Genomic DNA, 27,997 nt, shown 5'->3' on the forward strand with positions numbered 1-27,997 from the left:
CCTTTTCTTTTCTGTTTTTTTTTGTGAGATAATTTACCCCATTATACCTTTCCCTTTCTCCTTCTCCTAGTATAATCCTCTCTCAGCCCTTAATTTTATTCTCCAGATATGACCCCTTCATCTTCAACTCACCCTGTGCCCTCTATCTATCTATCTATCTATCTATCTATCTATCTATCTATCTATCTATATATACATACATATAATTTTTTCCCTCTAACTACCCTAATACTGACAAAGGTCTCAGGAGTTCAAATATCATCTTTCCATGCAGGAATGTAAACATTAATAAGTCTCTTATGATTTCTCTTTCATGTTTACCTCTTCATGTTCCACTTGAGTCTTGTATTGGAAAGTCAAATTTTCTATTCAGCTCTGGTCTTTTCATCAAGAATGCTTGAAAGTCCTCTATTTCACTGAATGAGCATTTTTTCCCCTGAAGAATTATACTCATTTTGCTGGGTAGGTGATTCTTGGTTGTAATCCTATCTTCTTTGCCCTCCAGAATATTATATTCCATGCCTGAGGTACCTTAATGTAGAAGCAGCTAAATCTTGTGTTATCCTGATTGTGTTTCCACAATACCTGAATTGTTTCTTTCTGGCTGCTTGTAATATTTTCTCCTTGACCTGGTAACTCTGCAATTTGGCTACAATATTCCTAGGAGTTTTCCTTTGGGGATCTCTTTCAGGAGGAGATCGCTGGATTCTTTCAATTCTATTTTGCCCTCTGGTTCTAAAATATCAAGGCAGTTTTCCTTGATCATTTCTTGAAAGATGATGTCTAGGCTCTTTTTTTTGATCATGACTTTCAGATAGTCCAATAATTTTTAAATTCTCTCTCCTGGATCTATTTTCCAGGTCAGTTGTTTTTCCAATGAGATATTTCACATTGTTTTCTAATTTTTCATTCTTTTGGATTTGTTTTACAGTGTCTTGATTTCTCATAAAGTCACTAGCTTCCAATTGCTCTATTCTAATTTTTAAGGAAGTATTTTCTTCAGTAATCTTTTGGACTTCCTTTTCCATTTGGCCAATTTTGCTCTTTAGGGCATTCTTTTCTTCATTGGCTTTTTGGACCTCTTTTGCCATTTGGGTTAGGCTATTTTTTAAGGTGTTATTTTCTTCAGTATTTTTTTGGGTCTCCTTTAGCAAGCTGTTAACTTGCTTTTCATGATTTTCTTGCATCACTCTCATTTCTCTTCCCAGTTTTTCCTCTACTTCTCTTACTTGCTTCTCAAAATCCCTTTTGAGCTCCTCCAAGGCCTAAGACTCATATTTTTCTTGGAAGTTTTAGATGTAGGAGCTTTGACTTTGTTTTCTTCTTCTGGTTGTACGTATTGATCTTCTTTGTCACCAAAGTAAGATATTATAGTCTGACTCTTTTGCACTGCTTGCTTACGATCCCAACCAATTACTTGAGTTTTAAACTCTTTGTTAAGGTAAGAGTCTGTTTCCAATGTGGAGGATGTACTGCCCCAAGCTTTGGGGGTTTGTACAGCTGTTTTCAGAGATACTTCTAGAGACCTGAAAATTTTCAGTTCTTCCAAGGTGCTATAATAAGGGGCAAGGTGTTTCCTCTCCACCACCACAACAAGCTCCACCATGCCAGCGCTCCTCCTCACACCAGGACCGCCCCTCAGAACTGTGACCCAGATCCAAGCATGGGCAAAGCAAGAGATTCCTGCCTCAGGCCTGGCAAAGAGATCCTTGCAATCCCCCTCTGATCAGCCACTCTATTCCCCCTTAGTCTGTGGGTGGTAAGCTCAGAAGCCAGCCTCTGCCCTTGGGGTGGCTTAGATCTTGCTTCTTCTCTCACAGCAATCACAGACTTTTCCCACTGACCTTCTAAGTTGTCTTTGGCATTCAGGAGTTGAGAAGTCTGGAAACCGCCCCTGCTGCCAGCGATTCAGTCCTCTGAGGCCTGCTCCAGGGTCGCTGCAGCCTGCGCGCCCATGCCTATGCTCCTCTCCCAGCCCGGTGTGATATACCTTTCTGATCAGCCATCCAGGTTGTCTTGGGCTGGAAATTTGTTTTACTCTGGTTTTTTGTGGGTTCTGCGGCTTTAGAATTTGTTTAGAGCCATTTTTTTGTAGGTATTTGGAGGGGTTTGGGGGAGAGCTCTAGCAAGTCACTGCTTTCCCTCTGCCATCTTGGCTCTGCCCCCCACTTGTTTTTTTAGAGGAGGTACAGTAGGGTGAGGAGAAATGATGTAGAGGGAGGATTTGAGTTCTGAGAAAACACTCCTAATACAGGAAAAAAAAAACCCAACAACCCAATATTAGAGGATGGAGTTGATCCCAGTAAGGACAGTTGTCTAGCCAGCAGATTCTATTTTAAATTCATAAATTATGTAGAATTTAGAGCCAAGCTGCCTATTCACTTTCCCACTTCAAAGTTAGGAAAATATTAACTGGTTTAACTCTCCCCCAGAAACTGTGAGTGAGTTTCTTTGACTCTGGACATTCCCCTGAACCTATAAATAATTCCTTTTGATTAAACCATTCCTCAAAGCTAGAGAGGAGGGCATGTTGATCATGGCAGGGGAGAAATGACTCAAGAAAATCTCCTGTCTTCTTCAATGTTATATCACAATGAAATTCTCTGTTCTTGGAAAATTCAAATAAACTTGCTGCTCTCTTTTTTGCTATTCCTTTGCTCATACTCTACCATTTCCTGGAGGAGTAGATCAGAAAAGACACTATCTCATAGGATTTTTGGATCCAGGGTCCTTTCTTATTTTGGTAGTCATTGACTGAGAGAATTGAGAAAGACACTATGAATTTCATTTGTTTATATATACCATTGAACTCCTTATTTCGAAATCATAGTTTATCTTTTTCTAAAACTATTTAGCTTTGCTTAGGTCAATAGAAATGGATTTTATTTTTTTAACTTTTCAAAAAATTCTGAACTTAAACATTAAAAATTTAATATTTCCATACACACATCAGAACCCCAAAAAAGCATTCTATATGAAACAGTGAGGCAAGCTAGAAATCAGAACCGTATTGAGGAGACAGTCTTCCACTACATGCCAGCCTTCCCAAGTCCATGGGTCTTGCCTTGAAGAGAGTCTAGAATTGTGTGTATCCTTTCTCCAAGCAAGAATGAAGACTGTCTTTCCTTTCCAAAACACTTCTGCTAAATTCCACCCCTTACAGAGGCACACAGCATTGAGTCATCATTCTTTCCATCAATGAGGAAATGCAAATGATCCAAGCTTGAAGCCTCGGTTACATATACAATATATTCAACATAATATTTTCAATGTTATCAAGCTTACCTGTGTTTCCCATTAACCTTCATGCTGTTGTCTTCTAAAAGCCTCAATGACTCTTTTTCTAAATTTAAAATTTTTATTTTTTGGTAATCATATCTCTAGCCACCATCTTTTTCTCGAACTCCTCGTCCCCCATTTACAATGGCAAAAAATAAAAATAAAACCCTTATAATAAATATACATAGTCAAATCCACATTGACTATGTCCAATAAGGTATACTATATTCATCACCTTCAGTTCATCACCTCTCTGTCAGAAGTCGGGTAGCATGGTTCATCAAATGTCCTTCGGAATTGTGGTTGGTCATTGTGTTGATCAGATTTCTTAAGTCTTTCAAAAGTGCTTATTTTTACAATATTGCTATTGTATAAATTGTTATTCTGGTTCTGCTCACTTCATAAAAATCTTCCTAGGTTTCTCTGAAACCATTCATTATTTTTTACAGAATAAATAGGGTTCTGTTACATGCATATACTATAATTTGTTCAGTCATTCCCCAATTAATTAGTGCCCCTAGTTTCTTTTAAAAATTTTTTTTCAATTAACAAAAATCTATCCTCACTTTCATCTTACTTCCATCCAATCCCCTCTCTCATTGAAAAGAAAAAGAAAAACAAAATCCTCATAACAAATTTGCATAGTAAAACCTTTTCCACTTGTTCAAAAAGCAAATGTCTCAATCTGTGCCTTGAGTTCATTACCTCCATCAGGAACTGAGTAATATATTTCATAATGGGTCCTATGGAATTTTGATTGATCATTGTGTTTTTCTGAGTTCTTAAGTTTTTCAAAGTTGTTTTTTCTTAACAAAGGGTTGTTATCATATAAATTGTTCTCCTTGTTCTACTTATTCCATCCTGCAACATTTCATTCAAGTCTTCCCAGGTCTTTCTGTAACAGCCCCTTTATCATTTCTTATAGCATAATAGTATTCCATTATATACATATGCAATACTTTTTTTTAACCACTCCTTAATTGATGGGTACCCCCTCAGCTTACAATTCTTGACCATCACAAAAAGAGCTGTCAAAAACATTTTTTTCTTATTTTTTGCTTAGGTAGTTGGGGTTACGTGACTTGTCCAGGGTCACACAGCTAGTACGTGTCAAGTGTTTGGTCTGAGGCCTGATTTGAACTCAGGTCCTCCTCACTTCAGGGCCGGTGCTCTATCCACTGCGCCACCTAGCTGCCCCTGTCATAAACATTTTTGATTGACATATGAGTTCCTTTCCTCTTTCTTTGATCTCTTTAGGGCGTATGTTTTTTATTGGTATCACTGGGTTTCAACAGGTATACACAGTTTGGTAACTTTTGGGGCAGTTATAAAATTGCTTTCCAGAATAGCCCACAGCCCCTCCAACATTTGTCATTTTCCTTTTTTGGGCATCTTTTGTCAAAGAGGGGAGGGGAGGGGAAAGAATAAGCATTTCTATAGCACTTGCACCTACTATGTGCTAGGCACTCTTAGCTGCTTACACATATTTTCTCCTTTGACCTCAAATGAGATGCAGATGCTATCATTATTCCCATTTTACAGTTGAGGAAACTGAAGCAGAGATTAAATGACTTGCCCAGGGTCACACAACTAGTAAGTGCCTGAGGCTGAATTTGAACTCAGGTTTTCCTGGCTCCAGGGATAGCACTCTATCCACTGTACCACCCAACTGCCAGTCTGAAAGGTGAAACCTCAAAGGTGCTTTACTTTGCATTTCTCTAATTATTAGTGATTTGGAGAATTTTTTCATATGACTGTAAATAGCTTGGATTTCTTCCCTTGAGAGCTAACTGCCTGTTCATATCCTTTGACCATTTGTCACTTGGGGAATGGCTCTAATTCTTATAACTTTGAATCAGTTCCTTATATCTTGGATATGAGACCTTTGTCAGAGATACTTGTTGCTAAGAGTTTCCCCCCCCCCCCAAATTAGCTGTTTCCCTCTTAATTTTTACTATATTAGATTTGTTTGTGCAAAAACTCTTTAATTTTATATAATCAAAATAGTCCATTTTATCTTGTGTGATCCTCTCTATAATTTGTTTGATCATGAACACTTCCCCCTGTCATGTGTTCAAAAGATAAATTCTTCCTTACTTCTCTACTTTTTATATCAAGGTCATGATTCCATTTGTGATTTACCTGGGTGTATGATGTGAGGTGTTGGTGTAAGCCTAATTTCTGTTAGCCTGCTGTCCAGTTTTCCCAGCAGTCCTTACTCTAGTAACTGGGATCTTTGAGTTTATCAAATACTATTCTACTATGTCTGTTTGCTTCTATAGGTGCTATGCCTGGTTCGTTTCTCTGATTGACCTTTTCTTTTTTCTTTCAACCAAATGGTTTTGATAATTATTGCTTTGTAGTACAGTTTGAAATCTGGTACTGCTAGGCAACTTTTTTTTTCATTATTTCGCTTGAGATTCTTGACCTTTTGTTCTTTCAAATAAATTTTGTTATTTTTTCCAGCTCTATAAAATAATGATTTGGTAGTTTGATTGGTATGGAACTGAATAAAGAAACAACTTAGATAACATTTTCATTTTTATTATATTGGCATGACCTGATCATGAACAATTAATACCTCTCTAATTATTCAAATCTCTTCCTTTAGAGAGTGTTTTGTAATTGTATTCCAGTAGTTATGTTTGTTCTTTGGTAAGGAAGCTTGCCAGTGTTCTACACATCCTGTAGTTATTTTGAATGGAATTTTTTTTCCTATCTCTTCTTGCTAGGTTTTCTTAGTAATATGCAAACAGGCTAATGATCTCTGTAGATTTATTTTACATCCTGCTATGTTATTCAAGTAATTGTTTTAATTTCTAGTTGACTCTCTATGGTTCTCTAAATAGACCATCATATCATCTACAAAAAGTGATTATTTAGTTTCCTATTTGCCTATGTTCATTCTTTCAATTTATTTTCTTGTCTAATTACTATAGCCAGTTTTTCTAGCTCTATATCAAATAATATTGCTGGTTATGATCACCCTTACTGAGCTTATTGGAAAGACTTCTTGTTTGTCATTATTATGTGTGATGCTGGCGCTTGATTTTAAATAGACATTATTTACCATATTGAGGGAATTTTGCTTATCCCTATGCTTCTTGTGTGTTTTTAACAGAAATGAATATTTTGCCAAAAGCCTTTTCTGATCTATTGTTTAAATCGTGATTTTTTTTTACTGTTTTTTTTTATTTATGTGGTCTATTGAAGAGGCAATTCTCAAATGAAGCTACGCAAGCTATCAACAATCATATAAAAAAATGCTTCAAGTTACTAGTAGTAAGAACAGTACAGATCAAAACAACTCTGAGGTTCCGCCTCATGCTCATAAAGTTGGCAAAGATGCCAAATTGGAAAATAGTTATTACTAGAGGGATGTAAGAAAACAAGCACACAGAATGCACTGTTGCTGGAGCTGTGGATTTGTTCAATAATTCTGGAGAACATTTTGGTACTATACTCAAAAGATAACTAAACCATACATACTTTGTGACCCAATGGTACTCTTACTAGTCAGGGAACAGACTTTCATGTACAGGAATATTTATTTGTTTTTGTCCAGTTGTGTCTGACTCTTTGCGACTTCATTTGGGGTTTGTTTGTTTTTTTTTTTTTTTGGCAAAGATACTGGAGTGGTTTGCCATTTCCTTCTCCAGCTCATTTTACAGATGAGGAAACTAAGGCAAACAAGGTTAAGTGACTTATCCAGAGTCACACAGGTAGTAAAGTGTCTGAGACTGGATTTGAGCTCAGGAAGATGAGTCTTCCTGATTCACAGTCCAGTGTTCTATCCACTGCACTACCTAGCTGCTCTCATTTCCAAGAATATTTATTGCAATGCTTTTTGTTGTGTCAAAGAATTGGAAACAAAATAGCTGCCCATCAATTGGGGAGTGGCTAAGCCAGTTGTGGTACCTGAACTGAATGGATTTTTATTATGTCATAAAAACTTAAGAATTTGATAGATTTGGAGAAATATATTGTAGTTTTGCCTCTTAGCAGGTGATTTACATAGTGCTTTCCTGAAGCTAGCGGTAGTGGGAGCCAATTGTTAAATTTTCAATATGGAAGTTTACACCCTGGAAATGAGCGAATGCTAAAATTAGGGTTTGATTTATTGTTTTGAAGGTTGTTTAGACTTTAGAAAGTGATGGAGAAAATATCAATAACTCAAATTAAGCTTTAAAATGTGCAAAAATACTTGTACTCTGCCTCCCTTCTGAGAGCCAGATGTTAAACTTTTGCTAGCACACCACTTTTTACACACAGTGACTTAAATTAAAAAAGGATTGAGGGAGTAGCTAGGTGGCACAGTGGCTAGAGCACTGGCCCTGGAATCAGGAGGACCTGAGTTCAAAGTTGGCCTCAGTCACTTGACACTTACTAGCTGTGTGACCCTGGGCAAGTCACTTAACCCCATTGCCTGGCCAAAAAAAAAAAAAAAGGATTGGGGATAGGAAGAGGAAACTAGTTAGAAACCTGTTTCTAAATTTCCATTGTCTGCTGCATTTTCCTTAAGTTCTTGATTGGTGACCTAGAATGAAAGTTATAGTTGGGTATCCTTTTACTTCTCAGGTGTGTGATTTTATTGTTTATTTATGTTAAAGCAGTTTTTAATTAGATTTTGTGTTTTACAAGTACCTCTTACATTTAGCATTAAAGAAAAAAAAATTTAAGCCTGTTGGACTAAGCCAAATTTAGGCTGAGTCCATGATACACGATGATTTTTTTTTTTGGCAGTTAGATAGAATATAATTGAAGAAAGGCAGGGAAATCAGTTAGAAGGCTATTACAATAGACAAAACAAGAGGTGATAGACTGAGGAGAGTGGGGTATGTGTGGACAGAAGAGAATCCATAAAAGAGATGTTTGGTTCAGATGTTACCCTTCTATTTCCTGAAATTTAAACTTGTGCATGACCAAAAAAGTTTAGTTCACACAGAAAAGCTGCATTTGTCAAGCATTTGTCTTGGGTAATTTTTAAGCCATAAAAAATTCCTTTGTTGGCAATTCCATTAACCATTAGACAAGAAATTTGAGAAACAAACCCAGTGTCTGTTTAATTCATCTCCACAAAAGACTCCACTTAGGAATATGTGTTTCCGTCCTAGAAATGATTAGTAGATGGTTCTTGTATTACAAGAAGATTGAGAACTAACATTTGAATGAAAGGATATATAATGAGAGAGTGTGAGGCAGAAGAAAATTGCTAGCAAATAAAATAGGATTTCAAACAAGAGGAAAGCTGGCCCAGCTATTTATGTACACTACCAATTTCCATTATTTCACTTTGGGTTACTTTGCAGTTCTGGCAGGTCTTTCTTACCCAGATCATTAAATATTTCACTGTCAAGGGTTTGTTGGAGTTGCAGCTCTAAAAATAAAAAGGCAAATTCTCTCATTTGAGCTGTATTAAAGAGGCAGTGGCACCTCTGAGGTAGAGGGAAAGTTTAAGGGTGTCTATAACACCTACTTTCTCATAAAGAGGTAATGAAATCAAGCTTTCAAATGAGACTTACACTCTTGGATATGGACAATGTGGGAATTTGTTTTGCCTGACCATGCATATGATACTTCTATCCCATAGGCCATTGGCATAAGACTCTTTTCTAATTGGTGGGGCTGCAGGTTTTACCCTATGTGAGGTGTACGTAGAGTTGGTGAGAGGTAGGAGAGCTCCAGCCTTTACTAATCCCTTTTGGGACTTTGTAAGAGAGTCCTCCTTCAGGATTTTTATTTGGGAGACTGGTCAAGCTTCACGTCTTTGTCAGACACTCCTGGTTTTTAACTTTGAGAGAGTAGATGGGAGAGGCCAACCCCACTTCATGTGCTGAAGGAAAAAAGACTCTAGGAAGACATGAGAGGAATGGCAGTCTTCATTATGACCCTATTCCCAGTGTGCTCTACTAAGAGACTGAAGAGAGTTTTCCCTTTGGTAAGATCAAGGACAATTGCAGGTACTGAGGCCTTATTGACACAATAAAAACCATTACAACTCAACACAGCTTATACAGTGCAGGGATCTTGCTTACTGACTGAATTAGGTTGAATGTAAGACTTGTACAATCAGTGATATAAAAATTAACCCGTAAGATGGATGAATGCAGATATAGGAATTTGACTCATAAAAAGACTCTAGAACAGGGGTGGGGAAGCTGCAGCCTTGAGGCCACATGTGGCCTTCTAGGACCTCAAGTGTGGCCCTTTAACTGAATCCAAACTTCACAGAACAAATCCCCTTAATAAAAGGATTGAACTTGGTTCAAGTTGGTTGAACTGAGTTACCTCAATCCCAATGGAAAAGTCCCTTCATTCTGAATTGTCTGGTAAATATTCTCCTGTGTAAATCTTCTCTGATTTCTGTTTTGCTATGATTTGGATACATGGGTTTCTTTGCTATTTGCTATGTGCATTCATTGTGGAAGAGGTATTAGGTGGGGAAGGTGTCAAGTCTTGGATTTAGAGCTTGGGGTCTCCCTTACCCCCAGAAATGACAAAGCAATAAGAAGTTAGATGGAACCTTATCATATCCCCTAGACTAACAATCTTTAAGGGAGCAGATAGAAGTACTTTTAGCCTGGTACTCCCTCTCTCTGAGGAGAGCAGAGTTGCCTCAGGTCCCAAACTCCTGCTTCCCCTCCTGGTAGGGCAATGAAATGAAACTCTTAGAAAAGGGCAGGAGGAGAAAGACCTAGAAATGTCTATTCAGACTCACTTGAGTGATACAGCAATAGGCTCATTGAAAAATTAAATAACATTTTTAAAAAGTTTAAGAGCAGAAGAGAAGAAATGAAATAACTCATTCTCTTCTGTTTTCTTTTCATGCCTAAAAACTTGGCAGGGCAGGATAATGGATTATTATAGAGCAAAGTCATAACTATGGCTGGGCAGCTGGGTTTCTTCAGATGACCAACATGGGTAGGAGGTCTCCACAGCAGTCTCTGTGCTTCATTGTCCTCCTGGGTACCCCTGAAACATGGCTTAACCTCCCTTGCCATGACCTGAGCCATTTTCCCTCCTCTCCCTGATAGTCCCATCAACAAAATGCCCTTCTCTTCTCTCAAAATGCCCTAGTACCAAGCAGTCCAACTTTCTTCAAATGTCTGAAGGCTTTTACCATGTGAGATATCCATCCATTCCTTACCTTGGAAAGAAAAGGAACTTTAATCCCTTGCATTCTACTATCAGTTTTGTGCAGCAAAGCAAAAATGAAATGTTTTGTGTTTTAATGTTCCAAGCATTAATCTCCCAGGAGAATATAATAGGAGTTATAGGTTCATGTATTGTACTTTAAGTATATGTCAATGCATGCTTATGGGGCCTTTGTGTTTCAAGCATTTATTTTGTGGTGGAGGAAATAAATAGCTACCCCATATCTGATCTACTTTGGACATTGAATACCTTTCTTTTGAGAAGGAAACCTGTTCAGCTCTTTTAAGGAGACCCTAGACATGAGCCAGATCTAAGCTTTATGTAACTGATTGTCCCCAGATAATTACTCTGGGGTAGGGGTGTAATGAGCCAGAGACAAAAGAAAAAAGTCTGACCCTTTTCTTAAGAGTCCAAGATCCCTTGGGACTGAACCTAGCCCACGTGAGCTCCAAGCTAGAGTCTCTTAGTGGACGAGGTTGCCTCAGCACCCCTCGACCAATGGATTTGTTACACAGATGTGGACACTGGTTCACCTATTTTTCAGCTGATTGAAAATGAAGAAAGTGTCAACAGCATCTATGACCCCCACTTATTTATTTCAGCAAATTCAAATGAGGAAAAGTGGGGATCCCTGAATGTTAGAATAATGTGAAGTACATAATGTTGTTAAGGTCATGATATTGACTCCTTTTTTGGAAACAGGAATCATCTAGAGCAGGAGTGGGGAACTTGTATCCTTGAGCCCACATGTGGCCTTCTAGGTCCTCAAGTGTGGCCCTTTAACTGAATCCAGACTTCACAGAACAAATCCCCTTAATAAAAGGATTTGTTCTGTAAAACTTGGACTCAGTCAAAGGGCCACACTTGAGGACCTAGAAGACCACATGTGGCCTCAAGGCTGTAGGTTCCCCACCCCTGCTCTGGAGTCTTTTTGTGAGTCAAATTCCTATATCTGCATTCATCCATCGTAAGAACTAATTCTTATATCACTGACTGTACAAGTCTTACATTCAACCTAATTCAGTCAGTAAGCAAGATCCCAGCACTGTATAAGCTGTGTTGAGTTGTAATGGTTTTTATTGTGTCAATAAGGCCTCGGTACCTCCAGGAAGTTAAGGCTGTTTATGGGGAAATAAAGTCCAAGCTCTTCTTATGAGACACCTCTGAGCAAGAACTGTTAGAAGCCATGAATAAGTTTCCTTCTGTGTTATCTTGCACAAATGATGCAGTCTCAAGATGTTCATCCATTTTGATGAAAATGTGCTATAGATGCAAGTGAGGTGCTTATCAGACTTTCTGGTAAATCCTTTGGCTTTTCAATAGCTCATTTAGAAGAAAAAATATCATCCAAAAAAGGTTTCAAAAGCAAATGATTAGAACTGTGGTTATCATCTACAAAAATAATTCTTTTTCTTAAAATTTCTCTTCTTTAACTGACAGGTTCAATTCATCATCGTCAGCAGCAGCAGCAATGGCAAAAGTGCTACCCACAACCATTTCCTGAACACTGCCTACCATGCGCTATTACTCTTATTAATAACCCCTGTTTGTACAGTGCTTTAGGATTTACAAATTGCTTTCCTTACGATTGACCAAAGGGGTAAGTCGAGTAAGAATTATTACACTGATTTTATAGAGGACATCAAATGCAATAATATTTGTAAAGCGCTTAACATCTGCTACTATGTGCATGGAATATAGTAGGTGTTTAATAAATGCTTGTTCCCTTCCTTTACCCACTAGATGAGGATACTTTTTAATCTTAACACGTGGTGTTTCCCTCCAGTAGTATATAAGCTCCTTGAGGGCAGGGATTGTTTCATTTTTGTCTTTGTAACCCCATATCCTATCGTGGTGCCAGGCCCATAATGGGCATTTCGTTTAGCTAGGTGACATGGTAGATAGAGCACTGATCTGCAGGCAGGAGGCCCTGAGTTCAAAGCTTAACTTAGATGCTTACTAGCTGTGTGACCTTGAGCATGTCTCTCATTCTTTCTAAGCTTCAGTTCCCTCATCTGCAAAAAGAGAGGATTGGATTCAGGTACCTTTCAGCTCTAAATCTCTGATCCTATGATCCATTAGGTAAGTGCTTGTGGAACTGAATTCTCTACAGTTAATAACTGTCAGAGTCCAGATTTCTTCCTTCTAAGAGTTATATTCCTCCCCTCAAACTCTAGAGCTCAGTATACTCAAATAAATAAAAACATATTATTAAACACTATATAGATTTGATTAGTTATCACTCCCCTCAGTCTGAATTTTTAAACATATTTATTCTTTCTTGAAATCCTAAAGATTTATTTTCATATTAACCCCTCTATTTCATTGAGAAATACACCAGAATAATCTTTGTGAGTTTATTTAAAGAAGTCTCAGAAAAATTATTTTAAGGATTGATTTGACTTTTCCTAAAGGTCATTCACTAGTTAGGCAGAGCGACTAGTCCTATGATTTCATTGAGATAGGGGACCTCTAGGTGGGAAATTTTTTTTTAAATCAATATAGCCTTTGCCACAACTTCGGAGTCTTAGAGAGTTGTCTAGGGCCCTCCAGGGGTGGGGAACCTGTGGCCTTGAGGCTCCCTACCCCTGCAGAGATAAGTGACCCATCCAGAGTCAAACAACCAATAGGTGTCAGAAGTGAGACAACCCCAGGTTTTCCTGGCTTTGAGGTCATACTACCTCTCATTAATCAACAAATTAACCAGCTAGGCAAAAATTTCAGGTTTCAAGGATAAGGAAACAAAAGTCAGAATGTTGCCATAGGACAATGTTTCCTAACTTAGCTTGAGCCTCAAATTAAGATCACTGTCAGAGTTGGTACGGGTTCATTTGAGGGGTGGGAAGAGGTTGAGATTGTTAGTTAGACAGCAGATGCAGTTGTACTAGCAGAAAATCTTTTCCTTCTCACAGGGGATGGGGGAAGGCAGGCCCTGGGTGAGGGTCATCACAGCGGTGGGACACTGGTGGTTTGGGTCTATAGTGATCATGCTTCACCTTGAGGTGAGACACAGATATAATGGTTCCAAAGGGGGGAAAACATGCCACCTTAAAGCATGCCCCCTTGGGTATTGGTACCATGGTGCAAAGCTCTGGTTTGCTTTGGTCATTGTGGGTCTGCAGATGTACTTAAAGAATCTATTAGAAAGGCCCAAAGAAATTGTTAAATGCATAAGGCCATGATACTTCTTGGGTCCTATAAATGTCAGGTAAAAGCCCTGGTGGCCAGTGGTTTCTGTACCTATTCCTTTCAACTCCTTCTCTCAATGACATATAGGAATTAGATAATAATAATAATAATAATAAATATTCATAATAATAACTAGCATGTATGCGGTACTTACTAGGTGCCCCCCAGCACTATGCTGAGTGCTTTACAATTATTATCAAATTAGAGCCTAACAACAACCCTGAGAAATAGGTTATTGATTATTATTATGTATTACATCATTATGTATTATAGTAATATAAAATATAACTAATAGATTATAATATAACTATAATATTATAATGTATTATATAAATATAATTACACAATAATTAATATTATATACTATTATTATATTTCATTCATTTTATATATGAGGAAACTCAGGCAAGCAGAGGATAGGTGACTTGCCCAGGGTGGCACAGCTAAGTAAGTGTTTGAACTGGATTTGAACTCAAGTCTTCCTGACTCCAGGCCTGGTGTTCTATCCACTGTACCACCTAACTGCCCAAGGCATGAGCTAGATGTTGAAAAGCCCCACATTCTCATTGCTATGGCCCTGTCCAGTGCTGTGGGCCTTCTTTTCCAATTGTTGCTACAATAAAATGCAACTTAAGCCACAAGGTGGCATTGATAATCACTCATTTGATACTGCTAACAAGAAAAGATCTGAGCCCATGCTCATGTTGGTGGCTAGATGCTTATATTGTACTGGGCAGAAATATTTAGTAATCTCTATTGAGAACCATTTCTTTTTTGTTCCCAAAAAGGCAGTGCAGGATTTCTATCTTCCAGCTCTCTTTTTTTCAGGGCAGTGTCAGTTAGTTATGAAGAAGTCTGTGGACTTGTGGATTTACCCAGTTAGAACAGTTCTTGAGCCTCCATTCTGCTGACAAACCTTGCCTCATTCTTGAACTGGGTATATTTCAACTGAACCTTAGCATAAAGGAAGCTTCTCTCCACAGAAGCAAACAAACATGCTTAGATAATATATATAGTGTGCACTCTTAGCTTAGCGACAATCAAAGTGATGAATGATATATAATAACAAGAAATCAGGGTATAATAAAATATTGACCAAGCAATTGTGAGATATATTGGTGAACTTCCCCTGGCCAAGAATTCAGACAACTAAGGAAATGCTTTTCTCCTTTCTCTTTCCTTCCTCCCTTTCTACCCAAAAGATGGATGTTTAAATCCTAAATTTTTTTTAAGCTGTTCATAGGTTGCATTAAAGATCAGGGATTCTTAATATTTTTGTATCATGGACCCCTTTGGTAGTCTGGTGAAGCCTGTGGACTACCCTCTCAGAATAATGTTTTAAATGCATAAAATAAAATATACAATATTACAAAGGTAATCAATTATATTGAAATATAGTTATCAAAATATTTCTTTTAAAAAATAAGTTCGTGAATCCCACCCCAGTTAAGAACTCCTGCTCTAGATAAAGATATGATTAATCTTAATCAAAGGGGTTTTGATGAGTATTTGAAAACTGAATAGAGGGAGTGCTAATTGGGGAAATGGCAGTGGCTAATTTGAATACACAAAACAAAAATAGGTGCATGGATTCAACCCTGTTCTAGTTATCAAATATTATTTCTGATCTAAGAGCCTGATAAGTTATGTATCTATGAAAAACTCTTATAGCAGTAATTTTATTAATAGACTATATTTTTAAGCCCTCTAAAATTTCAGAGAAACGAAGTCTTGTGGATCTAAGGGCTAGTTGGCCTTTAGACTAAAAATCACTGGTTTGTTTTTTTTTCTCCAATAGACATGGAAACTTTAAACATGGGAGCCCCAAGAAAAATCTCCAGCTTCTGAGAGGGAGAGTGCAGTCATGTCCCAAAGGAAGGTTCTGCCCAAGGCCAGCTCAGTTGGAGGAGATAGGCACAGTCGAGGAAGATCAAACATTCCTTTTTCTTTGGGGAGGGGGGACGGTCTACTCAGGCAAATCCTACCTTCCACAAAGACACAAACAGAATCACAATCTAACACCCAAAGTTCTGGGAAAGACATATTTCGAGTCCTTTTTTGCATGGGCAAAGGATATAAGAAACAAAGTTTTCATGGGATGTTCAAATTATGCTTCCAGTAGAGCTAGTTTTTAGTTAACTACACAAACTTTGGACTTGACATCTCAACTCAGACTAGGGATATGGAACTAGGAATCTAGTACAATCTGGACCTCATGAGAGTTGGTGCTTTTCCTATTCTCAAATGTCCTATTGCAGGCAGAGACCTCTGACTGCTTCTGGCCTCAGCCAGCCTACCCTTGAATGGGGGGATCCAGCCCTGGCTTCTAAGGAGTGGTATTACCACTGCCTCCCTATTTTCTCTCTCTGCCCTTGATTAGGAGCACTTTTGTCCCTGAGCTACATCTCTTCTCACTTCCTCCTCTTCCTCCCTTTCCTCTTCTTCTTCTTCCTCTTCCTTCCCACTGCTAGACAGGAAGGGTAAGAGAGCAAGAGAGGCATTAAACCTGAGTGGGATGGACAAAGTTCACTTTTGAAGTTTGGGGTATTATTTTCCCTAGTGGTTCTAGGTATCAATTGCCAAGCATTATGGCAACCTGGCTTCTACGATTTATGAAGTCATGAATTAAGGGCTATTTTCTTTAATTTCTCTGTTCATCTGACCTATAGAAAGGATGACATACGTACTTGAGTGTATGAGAGAATATTTAATGCAAAAATTGAGGGGAAAGATAATGAGTTCTGTTTGGGACATGTTGAGTTTAAGACATAAGAGTTTAAGGATATCCAGTTTAAGATGTCTAGTAGGCAGTTAGAGATGCTAGATTGGAACAGAGAGGTCAGGGCTAGATAAGTAGAGGAGGATCTTACTACTTTGGAAAAGTCTGAGAGTCACTGCTATAGGTTGATAATATGAATGATAATTACATAAAACTCCAAAACCTGAAAAAGATAGCTTTTTTCCCCATTGCTTATTATACAATATTGGATTTGGATATGTACCTACAAATGTTAAACTGGCTTTCCAGTCATGCTTAATAAATATGACACAAAAAGAAATCACCTTCATTTCAGGTCAGTGTCCCAACTTGAAAAGAAGTTTATCATTCTTTTGATTTGGTTGCCCAGAGAAAGTGGCTTTAACTGGTTACGAAGTATTAAACTGTCTCAGCTTAATTGTTAGGAAGCTGAGTGGATCTGTGAATGGGAAATAATGACTTTGAGTGTGCCAAAAAGACTCAGAGAAAATGGGTACCTTTTCCTTCCCATACTGAGGTACCCTGTCATGTTGCTTACACATTAGGCAGCTGCCTCTTTCCTACCAACCCTTCATGGTTTCACAGCTCCCATCTAAAGAAAAGGAACTAATTCTCCACTGTACATTTCAATTGCAATCCGATGCAAATTGCAGATGCCAAAGAATTGAGTGAAGGTTATATCCTACTGTCTGCTTCTCTGTCGGCCTGATTGAGTAGTAGAATGTATTGTTAGGATCACAGAACGAATGAAAAGCTGGAAGTGACCGGTACCAGAGCCTTGTCTTTTCTGACTTCCCATGATAATGTGAAGTTTGCTTCGGGTTGAAATGTAGTCAGTGTGACAATAATACTTGGTACCATTAGTCAGCGGTAAATTTGTACATTTAGTTTGTGACACACAAAGTGCAAGAAATCTAGTCCCTCCTCTACCACCACTTGCTAGCTCTGTGTTGTTGTTGTTGTTGTTGTTGTTGTTATTGTTCAGTTGTTTCAGTCATGTATGACTCTTTGTGACCCCATTTGGGGTTTTCTTGAAAAAATACTGGAGTATTTTGTCATTTCCTACTCCAGCTCATTTTGCAGGAAAGGAAACTGAGGCAAACAGGGTTAAGTGACTTGTCCAGTGTCACACAGCTAGTGTCTGAGGCTGGATTTGAATTCAACTCCCAGGCTCAATGTTCTATCCACTGTACTATCTAGCTGTTCTACTAGCTCTGTGCTCTTGATCAAATGACCTAACCTCTCTGTGCCATAGCCACCTCATCTATATCTAGCTTACAGCATAGAGACCCTGCTCAGTGTCTTTTAATGGCCAAACCTATTGACCATTTTTCAATCTTTATCCTTCTTGACCTCTCTGAAGCCTTTGGACACTATCATTCATCCTCTTCTTGATACTCTCTTTTCTCTAGGTTTTTGGGACACTATTCTCTGCTGGTTTTTCTCCTACCTGTCTTCTCAGTCTCTTTACTGGTTTTTTTGTCCATATTATTCCTTGGCAAACCAGGAATGTCCCCAAAGGCTCTGTCCTGGGCTCTCATCTCTTTTCCCTCTATATGACTTTCTTATGACTTCATCAGCTCCAATGTATTTAATTATCATCTCTATGTTGATGATTCTCATATCTATTTATTTAGCCCTAACCTCTCTCCTAACCTGTCATCTTGCATCTCTAATTGTGTATTGAACATCTGGACCTGGATGTCCTAGGTATATCTTAAACTTACCACATCCAAAAAGAAACTTATAATCTTCCCCCCCCCCGCCCCATCATTCCCTTTTCCCTAACTTTGCTGCACCTACCATCTTCCCAGTCACCCTGGCTTGAAACCTCGATGTCATTCTAGGTGACTTCCTTTTTCTCACCACCTCCACATCCAATCAGTTGCATGTTCTGTTAAGTCTACCTTCAGAACATCTCTCATATAGACCTCCTTCTTTTCTCTGATATTGCTACCACCCTTGTCTAGGCCCTTATCACCTTGTACTTGGACTTGTTCAGTAGCCTTCTGGTTGACCTTCCTGCCTCAAGTCTCTTCCTATTCCAGTCTATCCTTCATTCAGCTGTCAGATGGATCTTCCTAAAGTACAGTTCTGACCATATATCACCTCCCTCTCCCATTTAATAAATTCCAGTGGCCCCTTGTCACTTCCAGGATAAAATATAAAATCCTCTGTTTGATTTTTTTAATGGTAATTTTTATTTATTTTTTTGTTTTCGACATTTACTTCCACAAGATTTTGAGTTCCAAATTTTCACCCCATCTGGCCCCTCCCCCCCCAGATGGCATGCATTCTGAATACCCCTTCCCCTAGTCTGCCTTCCCTTCTATCTCTCCCCTGCTTCTCTTATCCCCTTCCCCTTCAATTTTCCTGTAGGGCAGGATGGATTTCTGTGCCCCATTTCCTGTATTTCTTATTTCCCAGTTGCATGTGGAAACATTTTTTTTAAACATGTGTTTTTAAAACTTTGGGTTCCAAATTTTCTCCCTTCCTCCCTCCCCACCCACCCTCACTGATAAGGCAAGCAACTAAATATAGGTTATATATGTGCAGTTACGCAAAACACTTCCATAGTAGACATGCTGTGAAAAACTAACTCTATTTTCCTTAATCCTATCCCACCCACCCACTTATTCTATTTTTCCTTTTGACCCTGACCCTCCTCAGAAATATTTGCTTCTGATTACTCCCTTTCCCAGTCAGCCCTCCTCTCTATCCTTCCCCTACTCTCTTGTGCCCTTCCCCCCCATTTTCCTGTAGGGTAAGACAGATTTCCACACCCAATTGAGTGTGTATGTTATTCCCTCCTTAAGTGAAATCTTATGAGAATAAGATTCACTCATTCCCTCTCACCTTCCCCCATTTCCCCTCCACTGTAAGAGCCTTTTCTTTTCTGTTGTTTTTTTTTTTTTGTGGGATAATTTGCCCCGTTCTACCTCTCCCTTTCTCTTTCTCCTAGTATATTCCTCTCTCACCCCTTAATTTTATTCTCCAGATATGACCCCTTCATTTTCAACTTACCCTGTGCCCTCTATCTATCTATCTCTATATATACATACATATAATTTTTTCCCCTCCAACTACCCTAATACTGACAAAGGTCTCAGGAGTTACAGATATCATCTTTCCACGCAGGAATGTAAACAGTTCAACCTTAATAAGTCTCTTATGATTTTCCCTTTCCTGTTTACCTCTTCATGTTCCACTCAAGTCTTGTATTTGAAAATCAAATTTTCTATTCAACTCTAGTCTTGTCATCAAGAATGCTTGAAAATCCTCTATTTTACTGAATGACCATTTTTTCCCCTGCAGGATTATACTCAGTTTTGCTGAGTAGGTGATTCTTGGTTGTAATCCTATCTTCTTTGCCCTCCAGAATATTATATTCCATGCCCTGTGGTCCCTTAATGTAGAAGCAGCTAAATCTTGTGTTATCCTGATTGTGTTTCCACAATACCTGAATTGTTTCTTTCTGGCTGCTTGTAATATTTTCTCCTTGACCTGGGAACTCTGGAATTTGGCTACAATATTCCTAGGAATTTTCCTTTGGGGATCTCTTTCAGGAGGAGATTGGTAGATTCTTTCAATTTCTATTTTGCCCTCTGGTTCTAAAATATCAGGATGGCTTTCCTGGATAATTTCTTGAAAGATGATGTCTAGGCTCTTTTTTTGATCATGACTTTCAGATAGTCCAATAATTTTTAAATTCTCTCTCCTGGATCTATTTTCCAGGTCAGTTGTTTTTCCAATGAGATATTTCACATTGTTTTCTAATTTTTCATTCTTTTGGATTTGTTTTACAGTGTCTCGATTTCTCATAAAGTCACTAGCTTCCAATTGCTCTATTCTAATTTTTAAGGAAGTATTTTCTTCAGTAATCTTTTGGACTTCCTTTTCCATTTGGCCAATTTTGCTTTTTAGGGTGTTCTTCTCCTCATTGGCTTTTTGAACCTCTTTTGCCATTTGGGTTAGGTTATTTTTTAAGGTGTTATTTTCTTCAGTATTTTTTTGGGTCTCCTTTAGCAAGCTGTTAACTTGCTTTTCATAATTTTCTTGAATCACTCTCAGTTTTTCCTGTACTTCTCTTACTTGCTTCTCAAATTCCTTTTGAGCTCTTCCAAGGCCTAAGACTGATTCATATTTTTCTTGGAGGCTTTGGATGTAGGAGCTTTGGCTTTGTTGTCTTCTTCTGGTTGTATGTTTTGATCTTCTTTGTCATCAAAGTAAGGTAATATAGTCTGGTTCTTTTTGTGCTGCTTGCTCATGATCTCAGCCAATTACTTCAGTTATAAACTCTTTGTTAAGGTAAAAAGTCTGCTTCCAATGTGAAGAGTGTACTGTCCTAAGCTTCGGGGGTTTGTACAACTGTTTTCAGAGATATTTCTAGGGACCTGAAAATTTTCAGTTCTTCCAAGGTGCTATGATAAGGGGCAAGGTGTTTCCTCTCCACCACCACAACAAGCTCCACTGCACCAGCGTTCCTCCTCGTCCAGGACCACCCCTCAGAACTATGACCCAGATCCAAGCATGGGTAAAGCAAGAGATTCCTGCCTCAGCACTAGCAAAGAGATCCTTGCAATCCCCCTCTGATCAGCCACTCGATTCCCCCTCAGTCTGTGGGCCGGAAGCTCAGGAAAAAGCTGTGGCCCCGGGCCGTGCTCGGGACTCGTGGCTGAGACCTAGCTTCTGTTTCACCGCAGACACAGACTTTTCCCACTGACCTTCTAAGTTGTCTTTGGCGTTCTGGGGTTGAGAAGTCTGGAAACTGCCACCGCTGCCCGCGATTCAATCCTCTGAGGCCTGTTCCAGGGTCGCTGCGGCCTGTGTGCCCAAGCCGAACTATGCTCCTCTCTACGCCCTGCGTGATATACCTTTCCGATCAACCATCCAGGGTATCTTTGGCTGGAAATCTGTTGCACTCTGTCTTTTTGTGGGTTCTGCTGCTTTAGAATTTGTTTAGAGCAATTTTTTTAGGTATTTGGAGGGCTTTGGGAGAGAGCTCAAGACAGTCACCGCTTTCCCTCCGCCATCTTGGCTCCACCTCCCTCTGTTTGATTTTTAAAGCCCTTATTCCCTACCATGTACTCTGAAATTTAATGACACTGTCCTCTTTTCTGTTCCTCACACAAGACACTGCATCTCCTGACTCTGGGTATTTTCACTAGATGTTTCAATACCTAGAATCCTCTCCTCCTTCATCTCTTTCTCCTGGACTTGAACTGTTGGCTCCCTTCAAGCCCTACCTTCCACAAGAAGCCTGTCTTGATCTCGCTTAATGCTAGTGCCTTCTTTCTGTTGATTATCTTCCATTTATTCTGGAGAGATTGAGAAACAGAAAGAGAGAGTAGGAGAGAGAAAGAGAGAGACAGACAGACAGACTGAGAGACAGAGAGAGAGGTTATATCTATAGAGATAGGTAAGTTCCCTCCTACACTCTCTCTCTCCCTCTGTCTCTTTCTGTCTGTCTCTCTGTCTCTGTCTTCTTGTTTGTACAGTTGCTTGCATGCGGTCTTTCCTATTAGACTGAGAGTATATTGAGAGAGTAGGGACTGTTTTTTTGTTTTTGTTTTTGTTTTTCTTTTTATTCTCATTGCTTAGCAAAGGGCCTGGCACACAGGAGCGCTAATAGATGCTTATTGACTGACTGACAACAATAAACACAATGTAACAAAGGAACGGCACATGCATTGAGTGCCTCTGATCATATTTCCTGTAAGCAAGAGGCTAAGAAGCAAGCTTCCAGGAGAGTCTGGTGACAGGTAATGGAAAAGCTCTTGAGAAGCTTGGGAGCATTTGTAGACATTCTAAAACTGGTCTTGGTCTGCTAACCACTTGGTGAATGGCAGTCTCTTTGAGTGTCTGGGTAGCCAGAACTGGGGGTGCCTTCAAAAGGCACCAGTCAATCAGAACCTGGGCCATAGCTTTTCCCTCCCTGGGTCTCTATTATTGGTTTACTTCCTCCACTGAAGGGGTCTGGTGAGAGACAATGCCATAAGAGAGAAGTCTTGGGCCCTCTCCTTCAAGACTGACATGTAGCCCTGCCAAAATGGTCCTAAGTCCTTTGATTCAGCTCCTTTTTCTTTTCCTCCTGTTTTCTGTTTTGTTTTGCTTTAGGTGAAATGATTGGAAATGATGACCTTGTGAGTTTTGGAAGGTCAAGAGATTGAGCTCTAGGGAGTCAGGGAGAAGAATTCAGGCTGAGTTTTACAGTCAATCCAGAATGATGGATTGAGGCTTCTTTGAGACCTACCCCAATAGTAGGAGATGCAACATCTGGACGTGAACTTGGTGGGACTAATGCTATGTAAAAAATTGTGTTAGATATGAGCCCACTCTCATCAGAAACCAAAATGGTATAGATATTATTAAAAAAAATGTACTTTTGTTCTTGCTATATCACACACACATATCAAGATATATATCTACATAGGGATATGTATGCCTTTTTAAAAGCTAATTGGTATTAAGTGATTAAATGGAACTAATCAGTCATTGACAGCTAACAGTGGGGGAGACCCTGGGAATGGGAGCTGAGCTAAAGGCATTAGAGAATAATATTAATAACAATAATAGCTGGCATTTATATAGCACTTTATGTATGTAAATTCATTTAATCCTTACAACAACCCTATGAAGTAGGTGTTATTATCATCCCCATTTTACAATAAGAAACTGAGGGAGTGAGAGGTTAGATGACATGACCGCATGGGTCACATGACACACAGAAGTCACACAGCTAGTGTCTGAGGCAAGGTTTGAACTCGGGTCTTTCCAGCCCCAAATTTCACACTCTATTCACCTAGTTGCTGAGCTAAGAAGGGATAACCACCTCCCAATAATCCCAGAGGGGGAGTAGGTATAGCTGTCCTTGCTCTGGGAGAGTGAGGCCAGAGCTTACATGATAAAATAAAATATTCACAAGATTCATTAGCTGAATGAATAGGGCAAAATTAAATAACAACTTATGATACTGGTACAATCTCCTGGGAGGCTAGTAGTTAAGCCTCAGTGAGGCATGAACCAGTCTTTCAAAAGCTGTTCATTAAGCATTTTACATTTCACCTCCTCCGGGCACTTTCTGATCAACTCCAGGTAGAAGCTTCCTGGTGCCGCCCACTCTCTTCCATGCAGATACTTTCCTTCTTGCCAGATAATTCCTGCCGCCACCGCTGCTGCTGCCATAACAACCCTTCTCATAGACACTGTTGCCATCATTCACAGATCTTTCAAGACCTGTATTCTCACCTAACTAAAGGAAAGGAAACAACAGAAAAGCAAAGGCAGCTAGGGATTCCCATGCAAGTTCTCCTGGTTAAGTCCCCGGGCACTAGGCGCCATATGAGTGGGATCACTGTTATGCAGAGATGGAGAAGGGACCCTGTCCTTCCTCACCCCTCACTGAAGTTACATCTTGCTGACTGGAGAGCTATAATCCAGACATGGCTAGATATACATTATGTCATCTTTTAAAAGCTACTCTGACCCCTTAGCTCTTCCAGCTCAGAAGCCAACTGGAGATTTTCAGCAATGAGTCTTCCAGGGTTGGATGCTGGACCGCAAAGTTCCAGGAAGCAGGCACAGAATGTGCCAGTATGTACTATATAAGCCGTGATACATATGACAAGGAAAAAATAACAAATCAGTTCTGTTCTCAGTCATGCTACTCCTTTGGATTTAACCAGGCTTCTGTTGCACTGAGGCCAGAGGCAGGTTTACACTCCCAGCCCCACATGGTAGGGCTGAAGAATGGATTTTGGTGGTTTTTACAAGAGCTGCTTAGACCTTCTCTTTTAAGTAGGCTAGGACTGGCTCCTCAGCAACATTATGGAAATGGCAGAATTTATCTTCAATTCATACTCCTTGTCTTGGGCTATTCCCTGCCTTTGGAGGCCTAGGACCTGGAGTCAGGGAGACCTGAGTTCAATTTGGACTCAGATACTTACTAACTGTAAGGCAAGTCATTTAAACTGTCTACCTCTGTTTCCTTGACTGTAAAATGGGAATAATAAGACCTACCCCCCCAAGGTGAGGTTTAAATGAGATAATATTTGTAAAGTGCTTGGTACAGGGTTTTAGGGGTGGCTGGGTGACACAGTGGATAGAACTCTGCCTGGAGTCAGGAACACTCATCTTTGTGAGTTCAAATCCACCCTCAGACCCTTAGTAGCTGTGTGACCCTGGGCAAGTCATTTAATCCTGTTTGCCTCAGTTCCTCATCTGTAAAATGAACTGGAGAAGGAAATGCAAACCATTCCAGTATCTTTGCCACGAAAACCCCAAATGGGGTCATAGAGTCAGATAGGACTGAAAAACAACTGAACAACAATAGCACAGTGTTTGGTTCACATTAGGCACTTAATTAATGCTTCTTTCCTTCCTTTGGTAGTGTTCTAATTCTCACACTCATTTTTTATCTCTCCTTATTTACTAGTTTCAACCCTGCTACCTCCTAACCTACTCACCACTACCATCCTTTAAAAAAAAATTAGAAAAAAGAATGGACATTCCCCTCAAGCTATGGTCGTTCTCTTCACAGCCAACCTCCTAGAAAAAGCAAAACAAAAACTAGCTATTTCCTGTCTCTACTTGCCTGTCTTCCACTTTTAAAATACAATTTAGCTTCTATTTCACCATTCAGTTGAAACTACTCTTTCCAAGATTATAAGGAATCTCTTAATTGCTATTTTTTTGGCCTTTTCTTAGTTCAAATCCTTTTTGACCTTTCTACCTCTTTTGACATCATTAGCCATACAAGATAATCCCTTTGGCTTCTCCTAGTCTAATGGGATGGAAGAGTGCTGGGTTTGGAGTCCAAGGACTTGGGTGCCAGGCAGGGCTCTGCTATTGAAGATCGGTGTGACCTTGGGCAAGGGTCGTAACCTCCGAAGGACTCATTTATAAAATGAGGGAGTTGGACTCACTCCCTTCTAAGGCCCGTTCTATAATCATCCTACTTGTTCAACTTCTCCTCCTCATTCTCTTTTGTGAGATCATCATCTTGGCCCTGTCCCCTAACTGTGGGTATTCCCCAAAGTCTTGTCCCAGGCCCTCTTCTCTTCTTGAATCCTCTCTCAATGAGCCTATCAACATCCATGGGTTCAATGATTATCTCTATGCAGATGACTGTAAAATCTGTATATCTAGCTCTCAAGTGGGACTTTCTCCCAATAGGGGCAAAGTTAGAATTTAGGGAATTTAGAGGACACTGATAGGATCTGCAGTCTAGCAACATAAAAACAACAGAGCTTAACATCTAGTAAAAAAAAAAAGTCAAATTAGGAAGCTGACACATAGTAGAGTTGTTTCCCCATCTCCACCTAGACCCCACTCCCAAATTTCTAATTACGGAGTCTGCTCTCTTCTGAGCTCAAGTCTTATATAACAAACTGCTAACCAACTACTAGGCCTCTTCACCTGGATATCCCATAGGCATCTCCAATTCAAATAAGTTGTGTCATTGCAAATGCTAGTATTTAACAAACTGAACGAATTTCAAGAACACAGTAAAAGGAACTTGGGTATTAGAAGATCTACTTGGGGTTCAAATCTTACCTCCTATACTTACTAGCTGTGTGACCTTGGACAAGTTACTTAACTTCTTGGGTCCCAGATTCCTCATCTGCAAAATGAGCCAGTTGGACTCTACTGCCTCTTCTAACTCTAAAACTCTGATCTTTTGATCTCTTCCAGTTAAAGATCTATGATCTTATGACATTAACTATGGACTGTATTCACTCAGGTCACATCTTGGTTTTATCTCTTGCACCATGAGTTTATTTCTGCTTGGATTTCAGCTGTTTTTACAAGGAATACAGAACCAACTAGATCCAAACGTTGCCGCACAGCCAAAGATTTCAGCTGGTTGGCCCCTCCAGGCCTACTAATTTATGGATGCTCATTCACAGAATTATTAAATTTCAGACCTTTGAGAGCTGGACAGGACCTCACCAACAATCCAGTTCAACCCATTTCCCCAAAGGAAACCACGCTGCAATCTGACAAATGGTCACCGGGTCCCAATTTAAAGACCTCTAAAGTGGGGAAACCCACCACTTCTCACGGTAGTCCATTCATTCCACCTTTAGGCAGCTCTGGTTGTTCAATGTTTTTTCATGACAAGCCTGAATTTGCCTCTGTGTTAACTTCCACTCATTGCTTCTGGTTTTTGCCTTATGGGGACCAACAGAAAAAATCTAATCCCTCTTACACTTGACAGCTCTCCAAACACTTGAAGACAGCTATCATGTCCCAACCTGAGTCTTCTTTCTCCAGGCTAAACATCTCCATTTCCTCCAACTGATACTCTCATAATGTAGACTAACTCAGGACCTTCACCATCCTGGCTGCCCTCCTTTAGATACTAACCACAATTATCAATGTTATCCTTAAACTATGTTGTCCAGAATAGAACACCATAGGCCAGAAGAAATCTGATAAGAGCAGAGGACAAAGAGGCAGCCACCCTTCCCTGTTCTCTGAAGCTAAGCCTCTCTTAATGTAACCCAAGATTGCATCGATTTTTTTATCTACCCATTTCACATTGCTGACTCATTTTGAGCTTACAAGCCACTGAAAGCCACACATTCAGAAACATTACAGTCTAATTATGCCTTCCAAATCTTGTACTTATGAAATTGATTTTTGAATCCCAGTGTAACATGTGATTATATTCATCTTTATTAAATTTTATCTATTAGACCCAGCCCAATGCTCTAGCTTTTCCAGGTCTTTTTGGATCCTGAGTTTATCATTCAGTGTGTTGACATTCCTTCCCAGCTTTGTGACATCTGTAAATTTGAAATTCATGCCAACCTTTATCCAAGTCTCATAAAAATGACACGATTTGGTAAAAATAAATTGTTTACTTAAAAACTCATATTTTGGGATGAGGGGGACCTCATTTGTGGCTAGGAGGTTGCAAAAACCATACTGTTGTGCCTAGAATCAGAAAGGCCTAAGTTCAAATCCAGCCTCACACATTTACTAGTTCTGTGACCCTGGGCAAGTTACTTAACCTCTGTTTGCCTCAGATTCCTGATGTGTAAAATAGGCTTAATAACTGCACCTACCTCTTAGGGTTGTTGTGAGAACCAAACAACATAATAACTCTAAAATATTTGGCACAGTGCCTGGTACATAGTAAGCACATAGAAAGCTGCCTAAGTAATGATGATAGCTAATATCATCATTATATTATTATTCGGTTTCTAGGCCACATATTGGATATTTGGGAAGTAAAGGAATTGGAGTGAAAAAGGAAACTATAGATTGGACATCATTTGAAGGTTATCTAAATATATTGAAGTTGACTAAAGCATCATGTGCAATAGCGACTAAAGTGAATAAGGTAAGAAATTCAAGGATGATTTCCTGGTAATATTAGGGCTTATCAGAGGAAGCTATATCAGCTCTTTGATATTTTTGAAAGAGGATATTTTAAGGACAAAATGCAATCTGTTAAAGAGTTGACATAACTAACTCCATTTTTCTGTATTTGCCAGTTATTTTTTTTTTTGCTATGTGAGTTTTCAGCAAAATGCCTCTTTTTCAATACCTCCCTTTCTCCAATTATTTTATGATTACAAAAGACACCTCAGAGAACCTTGAAATAGC

The sequence above is a fragment of the Vombatus ursinus genome, unplaced genomic scaffold (assembly GCF_900497805.2).
Source record: "Vombatus ursinus unplaced genomic scaffold, bare-nosed wombat genome assembly UNPS02014962.1, whole genome shotgun sequence".
Lineage (NCBI taxonomy): Eukaryota > Metazoa > Chordata > Mammalia > Diprotodontia > Vombatidae > Vombatus > Vombatus ursinus.